The sequence below is a fragment of the Triticum dicoccoides genome, chromosome 7A (assembly GCF_002162155.2).
Source record: "Triticum dicoccoides isolate Atlit2015 ecotype Zavitan chromosome 7A, WEW_v2.0, whole genome shotgun sequence".
In the NCBI taxonomy this organism is placed as follows: Eukaryota; Viridiplantae; Streptophyta; class Magnoliopsida; order Poales; family Poaceae; genus Triticum; species Triticum dicoccoides.
The window spans coordinates 204,854,379-204,867,087 of record NC_041392.1 but is presented as its reverse complement, the minus strand read 5'-3'; positions in this window follow the sequence as shown (position 1 = coordinate 204,867,087).

Sequence of the window (12,709 nt, the reverse complement as noted above, 5' to 3'; positions counted from 1 at the left end):
TGGGGATATACCGGACTTGTTGTTTGATGTTTCCGGCCTCATTTAAAATGCCTAACTGTGTATTTCACTCATGTTTCACCTCTTGCCATGTTAATCAACATTTAATATTGTTGGGTACCTAAACGAGAGAGAACTAAATAAGTCACATGGTGTTTCGTCAATATGCAACGGAGTTGCATATTGAGCTCCACTTAATTTGTAGGATTTTTTGTGCATTTTGCCATGCCATGCCTCATTTAACCGGACATGCATCATACTTGGTTGTGCATCATGCCATGTTTATGTGATGGTTGTTTACTATGTTGTTTGCTTCTTCCCGGTGTTGCTTCTTCGGGTTAGTTCCGATAACGTCGCGTTTGTGAGGATCCGTTCGACTACGTCCATTTGTCTTCTTCATGGACTCATTCTTCTTCCTTGCGGGATTTCAGGCAAGATAACCATACCCTCGAAATCACTTCTATCTTTGCTTGCAAGTTGCTCGCTCTATTGCTATGCCGCGATACCTACCACTTGCTATGTCATGCCTCCCATATTGCTATGTCAAGCCTCTAACCCACCTTTCCTAGCAAATCGTTGTTTGGCTATGTTACCGCTTTGCTTAGCCCCTCTTATAGCGTTGCTAGTTGCAGGTGAAGATGAAGTTTGTTCCATGTTGGAACATGGATTTGTTGGGATATCACAATATCTATTATGTTAATTAATGCATCTATATACTTGGTAAAGGGTGGAAGGCTCGGCCTTATGCCTGGTGTTTTGTTCCACTCTTGCCGCCCTAGTTTCCGTCATACCGGTGTTATGTTCCTTGATTTTGCGTTCCTTACACGATTGGGTGTTATGGGGACCCCTTGACAGTTCGCTTTGAATAAAACTCCTCCAGCAAGGCCCAACCTTGGTTTTACCATTTGCCTCACCACCACCTACCCTTCCCTCGGGTCGGCCAACCCGAGGGTCATCTTTATTTAAGCCCCCCGGGCCAGTGCTTGTCTGAGTGTTGGTCTGAACCGAGTAGACTGCGGGGCCACCTCAGGGAAACTTGAGGTTTGGTTTTACTCGTAGGATGTCTCATCCGGTGTTGCCCTAAGAACGAGATATGTGCAGCTCCTATCGGGATGTCGGCGCATCGGGCGGCTTTGCTGGTCTTGTTTTACCATTGTTGAAATGTCTTGTAATCGGGATTCTGAGCCTGATCAGGTCTTCCTGGGAGAAGGAATATCCTTCGTTGACCGTGAGAGCTTGTGATGGGCTAAGTCGGGACACCCTTGCAGGGTTTTGAACTTTCGAAAGTCGTGCCCACGGTTATGGGCAGATGGGAATTTGTTAATATTCGGTTGTTGAGAACTTGAAACTTAACTTAATTAAAATGCATCATCCGCGTGTGTAGCCGTGATGGTCTCTCCTCGGCGGAGTCCGGGAAGTGAACACGGTTCTTGTGTTATGGTTGTGCGTAAGTAGTTTCAGGATCACTTCTAGTTCACGACCGTGCATTCCTTCTCTTCTCGCTCCTATTTGCGTTTGTTAGCCACCATATATGCTTAGTTCTTGCTACAGCTCCACCTCATTACCCCTTTCCTACCCATAAGCTTAAATAGTCTTGATCTCACGGGTGTGAGATTGCTGAGTCCTCGTGACTCACAGATACTTCCAAACAGTTGCAGGTGCCGATGATACTAGTGCAGATGACGCAACCCAGCTCCAGTGGGAGCTCGATGAAGACCTTTTCATTGTTGTGTTTCGTTTCCTTTTGATCAGTAGTGGAGCCCAGTTGGGGCGATCGGGGATCTTTTGCATTAGGGGTTGTCTTTCTTTATTTGGTTCCGTAGTCGGACTTTGATTGTATTCTGGATGATGTAATGCTATATTTATGTATTGTGTGAAGTGGCGATTGTAAGCCAACTCTTTATCCCTCTCTTATTCAATACATGGGATGTGTAAAGATTACCCCTCTTGCGACATGCCTACTATGCGGTTATGCCTCTAAGTCGTGCTTCAACACGTGGGAGATATAGCCGCATCATGGGTGTTACAGTTCCCCACAAGATGACTTTTGTCCCATTATATTTGGTAGACCCTTCTTGAATACTGTTAATGCTAAGATAGACTGCAACAAAGATATTGTTTCTGTTGGTGTAGGGGATATGTCTCATGAGTGTAATTTTGCTAAATTTAGTAGACAACCCCGCGATGAGGAATTGCCTAGTAAAGATGAAATTATTGTTCTTGCTTCTATTGCCGTGCCTCCTAATGATCCTTTAGAACAATATTTTCTAGACCATGAAAATGATATGTATATGAATGAAAGAAGGGAAATAGATGAAGTATTCTTTAAGCAGGGACCTATTTTGAAACACAACTTGCATGTTGAAATCCTAGGGGATCCTCCTCCACCCAAGGGTGATCCCGTGTTTGAGCTTAAACCATTGCCTGATACTCTTAAATATTCTTATCTTGATGAAAAGAAGATATATCCTGTTATTACTAGTGCTAACCTTTCAGAGCACAAAGAAGAGAAATTATTGAAAACTCTGAAGAAGCACCGTGCTGCTATTGGATATACTCTTGATGATCTTAAGGGCATTAGTCCCACTCTATGTCAACACAAAATAAATTTGGAGAAAGACGCCAAACCAGTTATTGATCACCAATGACGGCTAAATCCTAAGATGAAAGAAGTGGTAAGAAAAGAAATATAAAAGCTCCTTGAAGCAGGTATAATTTATCCCGTTGCTGATAGTCAGTGGGTAAGCCATGTCCATTGTGTCCCTAAGAAGGGAGGTATTACTGTCGTTCCTAATGATAAAGACGAATTGATACCACAAAGAATGATTACAAGTTATAGGATGGTGATTGATTTCCGCAAATTAAATAAAGCTACTAAAAAAGATCATTACCCTTTGCTTTTCATTGATCAAATGCTAGAAAGATTATCCGAACATACACATTTTTGCTTTCTAGATGGTTACTCTGGTTTCTCTCAAATACCTGTGTCAGTTGATGATCAAGAAAAGACTACATTTACTTGCCCTTTCAGTACCTTTGCTTATAGACGTATGCCTTTTGGTTTATGTAATGCACCTGCTACCTTTCAAAGATGCATGATGGCTATATTCTCTGACTTTTATGAAAAGATTTGTGAAGTTTTCATGGATGATTTCTCTGTTTATGGATCCTCTTTTGATGATTGCTTGAGCAACCTTGATCGAGTTTTGCAGAGATGTGAAGAAACTAACCTTGTCTTGAATTGGGAGAAGTGCCACTTTATGGTTAATGAAGGTATTGTCTTGGGGCATAAAATTTTTGAAACAGGTAATGAAGTTGACAAAGCTAAAGTTGATGCTATTGAAAAGATGTCGTGTCCCAATGACATCAAAGGTATAAGAAGTTTCCTTGGTCATGCCGGTTTTTATAGGAGGTTCATTAAGGACTTCTCAAAAATTTCCCGGCCTCTGACTAACCTATTGCAAAAAGATATTCCTTTTGTCTTTGATGATGATTGTGTAGAAGCATTTGAAATACTTAAGAAAGCCTTAATTTTTGCACCTATTGTTCAGCCACCTGATTGGAATTTACCCTTTGAAATCATGTGTGATGCTAGTGACTATGTTGTAGGTGCTGTTCTAGGACAAAGAGTTGATAAAAAAATTAAATGTTATTCAATATGCTTGTAAAACTCTAGACAATGCCCAGAGAAATTATGCTACCACTAAAAAGGAATTCTTAGCAGTTGTATTTGCTTGTGATAAGTTCAGACCTTATATTGTTGATTCTAAAGTAACTATTCACACTGATCATACTTCTATTAAATATCTTATGGAAAAGAAAGATGCTAAACCTAGACTTATTAGATGGGTTCTCCTGCTACAAGAATTTGATTTGCATATTATTGATAGAAAGGGAGCTGAGAATCCCATTGCAGACAACTTGTCTAGGTTAGAGAATGTTCTTGATGACCCACTATCTATTGACGATAGCTTTCCTGATGAAAAATTAAATGTCATAAATGCTTCTCGTACTGCTCCATGGTATGCTGATTATGCTAATTACATTGTTGCTAAATTTATACCACCTAGTTTCACATACCAGCAAAAGAAAAAGTTCTTCTATGATTTAAGACATTACTTCTGGGATGACCCACATGTTTATAAAGAAAGAGTAGATAGTGTTATTAGACGTTGTGTACCTGAGCATGAACATGAACAGATCCTACACAAGTGTCACTCTGAAGCTTATGGAGGACACCATACTGGAGATAGAACTGCACATAAGGTATTGCAATCCGGTTTTTATTGGCCTACTCTCTTCAAGGATGCCCGTAAGTTTGTCTTATCTTGTGATGAATGTCAAAGAATTGGTAATATTAGTAGACGTCAAGAAATGCCTATGAATTATTCACTTGTTATTGAACCATTTGATGTTTGGGGCTTTGATTATATGGAACCTTTTCCTTCCTCTAATGGGTATACACATATTTTAGTTGTTGTTGATTACATTACTAAGTGGGTAGAAACTATTCCAACTAGTAGTGTTGATCATAACACCTCTATTAAGATGCTTAAAGAAGTTATTTTTCCGAGGTTTGGAGTACCTAGATATTTAATGACTGATGGTGGTTCACATTTTATTCATGGTGCCTTTCGTAAAATGCTTGCTAAGTATGATGTTAATCATAGAATTGCATCTCCATATCACCCACAGTCTAGTGGCCAAGTAGAATTGAGTAACAGAGAGCTCAAATTAATTGTGCAAAAGACTGTTAATAGATCTAGAAAGAATTGGTCTAAGAAACTTGATGATGCATTATGGGCCTATAGAACTGCATATAAAAATCCTATGGGTATGTCTCTGTATAAAATGGTTTATGGAAAGCATGTCACTTACCTCTCAAATTAGAACATAAGGCATATTGGGCCATTAAAGAGCTCAATTATGATTTCAAACTTGCCGGTGAGAAGAGGCTTTTTGACATTAGCTCACTTGATGAATGGAGAACCCAGGCTTATGTGAAAGCCAAGTTGTTCAAAGAAAAAGTTAAAAGATGGCATGACAGGAGGATACAAAAACGTGAGTTTAATGTAGGTGATTATGTATTGCTATACAACTCTCGTTTAAGATTTTTTGCAGGAAAACTCCTCTCTAAATGGGAAGGTCCTTACATCATTGAGGAGGTTTATCGTTCCGGTGCCATAAAAATCAACAACTTCGAAGGCACAAACTAGAGAGGGTGGTGAACGGTCAAAGAATCAAATATTATATCTCAGGTAATCCTATAAATGTTGAAACTAATGTTATTGAAAATGTAACCCCGAAGGAATACATAAGGGACATTTTCCGGAATGTTTCAGACTCCGAAAAGGAATAGGTACGTGATACGGTAAGTAAACCGACTCCAAAATAGTTCAAATGGCAATTTTTCTCTGTTTTGGAATATTTAAGAAAATAGGAAAATAAGAAGCAGTCCGGAAAGGACACGAGGTTTCCACGAGGGTGGAGGGCGCGCCCTACCCCCCTGGGCGCGCCCCTGCCTCGTGGGCACCTCGTGTGCTCTCCGGACTCTGTTTTCTTGCACAATACTTCTTTTGGTCGGTAAAAAATCATTATATAATCTCCCGAAGGTTTTGACCACCGTATCACGCAAATATCTCATGTCTTTGTTTCGAGCTGTCATGCTGCAGATTTGAGCAGCATGTCATCCCAGGATTCGGAAGGAGAAAGCTATGTGGCTGATTACCTTGCAGATCCTAAGGTCTATGGGGATGTGGAGCATTGCAGTTGGACTACGGAAGAAGAAGAGGACTATGAACCTAAGGGAAAGGAGGAGACGAGCTCAGATGAAGATGAAGTCCCATTACCTCAACCTGGGGACATGCATGTGGAGTTCAAAACGTCAAGCCTCCCGGATAGAGTAAAGAAACCTAAGATCAAGTTTACCCCTTTTCGCCTCTTGCAGGAAAACAAGCAGGAATTATGCAAAAAGATACTAAGCCTGGAGCAAGAGATCGATGACCTGAGGGATCAAAATTTTATCCTCAAGCGCAAATTAAGGAAGAAGCCTACGCCATCAACAACGCCATCATCTTCTTCATCAACAAAGAAGAACTGAGCATCGGGTATGGGCACTCCCCCTGGCAACTGCCAAGCTTGGGGGAGTGCCCCGGTATCGTATCACCATCACTTTTATCTTTATCGTTTTTCTTAGTTCGATCCTTTTGATAATATCTTGATCCAGTAGAATAAAGTTTTAGTATGATCTAGTTGTGAGTTTTGCTTTATGATCTTCCTATGTAATCGAGTCCATGAGCTATATATAATAAAAATTAGTGTTGAGTCAAGGGCTTGATTATTTTGCTATGATCCCGAGGGAATAAAATAAAAGAGAAAAAAATAAAGAAATAAAGAGATCATATGGATCTTATGGAGAGTAATTAGCTCATATATAAAGAGTATGATGAATAAAAGTTGTTGAGAGTTGACAAACATAGTTTTGGTCATCGTTGCAATTAATAGGAAGTAATAAAGACAGAGAGGTTTTCACATATAAATATACTATCTTGGACATCTTTTATGATTGTGAGCACTCATTAAAGTATGATATGCTAAAGAGTTGACGTTGGACAAGGAAGACAACGTAATGGGTTATGTTTTCTTACATCTGAGATAAATTATATTGTCATGGATCATCCAACATGTTGAGCTTGCCTTTCCCTCTCATGCTAGCCAATTTCTTTGCACCAAGTAGAGATACTACTTGTGCTTCCAAATATCCCTAAACCCGTTTTGCCATAAGAGTCCACCATACCTACCTATGGATTGAGTAAGATCCTTCAAGTAAGTTGTCATCGGTGCACGCAATAAAAATTGCTCTCTAAATTTGTATGATCTATTAATGTGGAGAAAATAAGTTTATACAATCTTGTGATGTGGAAGAAATAAAAGCGACGGACTGCATAATAAAGGTCCATATGACAAGTGGCAATATAAAGTGATGTTCTTTTGCATTAAGATTTTGTGCATCCAACCATAAAAGTGCATGACAACCTCTGCTTCCCTCTGCGAAGGGCCTATCTTTTATTCCTGTCTTATACTTCATGAAAAGAGTCATGGTGATCTTCACCTTTCCTTTTTATATTTTATCCTTTGGCAAGCACAATGTGTTGGAAAGATCCTGATATATATAGCTAATTGGATGTGAGTATTCATGAACTATTATTGTTGACATTACCCTTGAGGTAAAAAGTTGGGAGGCAACACTATAAGCCCCTATCTTTCTCTGTGTCCGATTAAAACTCCATATCCATAAGTATTGCGTGAGTGTTACCAATTGTGAAAGACTAAATAATAGTTGAGTATGTGGACTTGCTGAAAAGCTCTTATATTGACTCTTTCCTATGTTATGATAAATTGCAATTGCCACAATGACTGAGATTAGAGTTTGTTGGTTCTTAATGAAGTTTATGATTCATACTTGAAATTGTGATTGAATTGTTACTTTAGCAGAAGAAATCATATATATATATATATAGACACACACACATAAACACTATTCTGATCACGGGATCAGAATAATATTCTGATCACAACCTGAACTGCCTGAGTAACGCGCCTGGACTTCCCTTTGTATGAACCCGACCTTCGGGCTATCTTCGCAATCGTGGCTTCCCCCGCGAATTATTCTATTTAGTCATGTTCTATATGATGTTGGTGTAATCTAGGAACGTTTTTTAGCAACTAAATACCGGTTTTAAATAGGAATCTCGCTTGTTGGCGGATTTTGCTCTCAACTCGTGATGAAATTGCATTTTTTTGCAATTTTACTGCCTGAGTTGTTCGACCTGAACTTCTCCCAGTGCTAGGTTGAACTTCCGCCAACATTGTCCAAACAGGGCTTGCGATATACCGTTGGAAAGCTATGGACATCAGTATCATGACCCAAGTTAAATTTTTGGCAAAATGTAAGTGGTTTAAGAGCAGTTTTGGAAATCGTTTTTTCTTCATAGAAAAAACGTGAATCGTATTTTCAATCGCGTTTTTAAACCGTTTATCGGAATGAGGCAAATAATATGGCATTGGAAAGCTGCTGCAAACCACTCCTTCCACATGTTGAAAGTTTTCTCTAATTCCCTATGGATAAAGAGTAATTTGAAAAATCGTAGAATTTCGCAAACGGAACACCCGAGTTCGTATTTTCGATGTCATTTCTAAATAGCTAATTCAATTGAGGCAAATAATATGGCGTTGGAGAGCTTATGAAAATGTGCTACTTTTTCATGTTAAAAGTTTTTTCTATTTTTGAATGGTTTAAAAGTAATTTAGAAAATGATACAAGTTCCACCGAGTTCGTATTTTCGAGCTAATTTTTTTAACCGTACGTCCGAATGCAGCAAATGATATGGCCTTGGAAAGCTTGAACAAATGCGAAACTTTTTTCTATATATTGTTTCTCCCAATTCATTATGGTTTTAAGTCAATTTTGAAAATGGCTAAAAACATATTTTCCCCGTAATTTCTACAAACTTTATCGGAATGGGGCAAATAATACACCGCTGAAAAGCTACGGAAAATGCGAAACTTTCCCATGTTGATGGTTTTCTCTAATTCCTAGTCGTTTTCCTGTAATTTCAAAAACGGCGGGATCATTCGTTCTACCTTTATTGCGAAGCAGATTCTTCGAATATGCACCTCGTGAAGAACTTGAACTTCTCGGCATGTCTACCTGAACTTCACTCTGTTTTTCACGTGCTTCTTTTGCCCGTAGATCTCCATCCACTCACCAAAACACTCACCTGAATTGAGCAAGTGATATACCGGTGTAAATTCGCTGTAAACATGCAACTTTCCCATGTTGATCGTTTTTTCATACTCGCAACGATTTTAATAGTTTTGCATCTGAAATTCATCCACTGTAGTAGTTGAACTTTCTGTTGTTTTAGTTGAACTTCCGTGACGTATTTTCCTTTATAATTTTCTCATCTATTCGTTAGTGTTACACATATGATATTCTTTTTGTACAAATCACTCCCACAATAATTTTTTTAACTTTCTCCGACGGAGGACTTGAACTTATAACAACAACAAAAATATCCTTTGTTTTTTTATTCTTTTTAATACAAATGCACACCGTGTAGTACGTGAACTTCTGGCAGTTATCAATATGAACTTCTCTCGGTTACATAAAATATCTGAGTTTTTTTATCAATTTTTAATATGATTTTCTTATTCCTTTTTTATGAATTTTGAAGTGTTCTATTTTTTAAAAGTTGAACTTCTTGTTATTTTATTTTTGAACTTCTTGTTTCCATTCTTTAATAACGAGGAAAATCATCGAACTTTTCCATCTATTTAATATGGACTTCCTGGTTTATTTCTCAATCTTTTTTATGAAATTTTGAAGTGCTCTATTTTTAAAATTTTAACTTCTTGTTATTTTATTTTTGAACTTCGTATTTCCATTCTTTAATAATGAGGAAAATCCGAGTTTTCTATAATCATCGAACTTCTCCATCTTTCTAATATGGACTTCCTGATTTTATTTCTTAATCTTTTTTATGAAATTTTGAAGTGCTCTATTTTTTAAAAGTTGAACTTCTTGTTATTTTATTTTTGATCTTCTTATTTCCATTCTTTGATAACGAGGAAAATCTAAGTTTTCTATAATCATCGAACTTCTCCATCTTTTTAATATGGACTTCCTGGTTTATTCATTAGTAACGGGCCAAATTCTAATTTTTGTAATAAATATTGAACTTCTCAGTTTTTTGAAATTGAACTTCTTTGTATAATCGTTACTAACGGGAAAAATTTGAGTTATATTAATATTAATTGGAACTTCTTGTGTTCTTCTTGGTATATAAGCATCGAACTACTCTGCTATTTTTAATTTGAACTTCTTGATTTATTCATTTAGTAACTATAGAAATCCCTTTTTTCTAATTCTTTAGACTATGTAAATCTTAGGTTTTTATAAAAATCAAACTTCTCTACTTTTTAAATTTTAATTGTGAGTTTTATTTCTTTGAAAAAAAATCAAATTTTAAGTAAACATCGAATAACTTTTCTAAATTGAACTTCATACTTTCATTTTCCCTAGAAACGAGAAGAATTTGAATATTTTGTACATAGAACTCCTCCGTTATGTTAATTTGAACTTCTTAATTTCATTTTTTTGGAATGATGAAAATATGTTTTTTTATAAAAACACCAAACTCCTTACCTTTTTTATTTGAAGTTCTTGGTTTATATTGAAAAACATGAAGAACTATCGCTTTTTATAAATATTTTTTAAAATTGTAAAAAACTTGCACATTAAACATTCTTAAAAAAATTCAAACATTTTTTGTTTTCTCGCTAAACCATCAGCTTTTTGTCGAGTGAACTTCTCAAGGTTTCCGTTTTGCGGAATTTCTTAGTTTATGTATTTTTAGTTATATGTCATATTAATGAAACATCCATTTTTTAGGTGATCTCACTTTTTTTATTTTTGAGGATCAAAGGTGATCTCACTTTCTTCATATAGAAGTAGTGGGTTCAGTTTAAAAAAACATCAAACAATGCGTTTACTTTATCGTTCTTCTTTGTTTTTCTTTTAGAGAATTTGCAAATCAAGAAGAAAGTGTGTGTGTTTGTGCGCGTAGCCATAAGAGCCGCTTTTTTGAGCTGTTATTGGTGTTTTTCTGGTGGCGGTTTTTCTTTTCACGAGCTCTCCAAATTTTAGAATGTATGCTTTCACTATGAAAAATGTAATTAAACTAGTTTTACTATATATGAACTTATGTGTTTTTTATATTTGAACTTCTCACGTGAATTCTTAAGTGAAGTTTAGAGAGAGAGAGAGTGATTGAAAATTTTCTTTCTCATATTAGTTGAAATTGAAGACAACAAAATCACTCAGCTCACTGTTTGCTTTTTTATTGTACATCTTGCATGCATTTTTTCAAACATGACTTGGTTAGTAAACATATTTCATTATTTTTGTCCAAGTTTTCTATAGAACACCATAATCATCTGGCCAGAGCATGTTAACATTTTCAAAGAAGAAAAGTCATTTTTCTATATCTAAACATCATGCAGTTTCATATCTGAACTTCCACAGTTGTTGTTTTTCCTGAACCTTTTAAGTTGTAAACATTAGAGATTGCGCATCTGCATTTTTGCCAAGTAGGCCGAGAAGTGTGGAATAAAAAATACACAGGAACTAGCAACATTTCATCACATATTCTGCAAATGATTTAGAACACAAGATGCAGTCCCCGAACACACAACCTAGGCCACTGTAATAATCTGAAGGCAGGTGGTACAGCAGAGCAATCACTTTGTTATCTGAAGTTAAAATATCTAACACCCTGAAGTTCAGTTAACTTCATAGCCATGGGGAGCAGGAAAGGGAGTGGACGGCGCGAGGGGCATCAGGGGTCGTCCACATCGGAGCCCGGGGCGTCCACTGGGGAAGGGGAAATGTTGGGCGGCGCTGGTGGACGGGAGACCCACGCCACACGAATTGAGCAAGAGCTCCCCTCCTCTGTCGCGAGCGAGCTCTGGCCAGGGAGCCCACGACAGGTAACTTGCACCAAAGGAAGAAGGGAGGAGGTTGCCGGGTGAGGCCCGGCGAGCCTGTCCCAACGCTAGCGGCTCTGACCTGTGTTCCTCCGTCCTGGAGTGGCCTCGGGCAAGACTGGATCCGCGCGTAGATGGGGGTATCCTAGTGGTGGTGGGGGGCGGCGCGGGATCCTGGTGGTGGTGGGCGGCGGCGCGAGATTCTGGTGGTGGCCAGTGGCAGCGCAAGGTCCTGGTGGTCGCCGGCAGCGCGTGTCGCTGGGGCTCGCGGATCCCAGAGAAAGGGGCGGTGGCCCACTAGGGGGTGGGGGCAGGCCGGCGTCGGTGGGTTGGGCGGCGGTGACGGGCGGAGGCGACGGGGATCCGCGACGGCGGCGATTGGAGGCGGTGGCGATCCGCGGCGGCTGCGGGTGGAGGCAGGCGTGGGAAGGTTGGGGGAAGGCTACGGCGAAGGTGGTGCTCGGGTGCGCCGGTCCGGGGGTTTTTCTTTTCTCGGAGAGGACCTCGTCGCCCTATATAGGGACACCGTGATCCGAATGATTATTCTAATCGCGTGATTAGAATAGTGCACTATATATAGAGAGTAGCACTATTCTGATTATGGGATTAAAATAGTTTTTCTGATCACGATCAGCCTATAAGAGCGCCACCGACACGTTCCGAAACTCCCGAACTAGCAGCGAAGCAAAAAAGAAAACGCACAAACAGAAAAAAAAAGTTTCATCCCCACTAACCTCGTCCTGCCACCACCCCGATTCCCCACCGTCCCGATCCGGCGCGCCTCCACCCACCGCCGCCAGCCGCAGCGCCCCCCCAGCCCCTGCCGGCGGCGGGGCCTCCCCCCAACCCCCACGAGCCACGTCCTCCCGAGCTACCCAATTCACCGTCGTGGTCCGCCTCAACCTCCCACCAGCCTCCTCCCGTGCCGCCGCCGCTGGCCTCCTCCCGCCGGCCTCCTCCCACGCTACTGTCGGCCTCCTCCCGCGACGCTGCCGCCGGCCTCTCAATCCCGCAAGCTGTCGCCTCCAGGACCGGGATGCAGGCCCAGGTCTCTGGCGAAGCCGCCGTCCAGGGGCCCGACGCCTTGGTCTCGTGACCTCCACGCTACCGTCGTCCTCACCACAAGCCACTACGGGCGCCGTCGCCCCCGGCCCTGCACTCCACC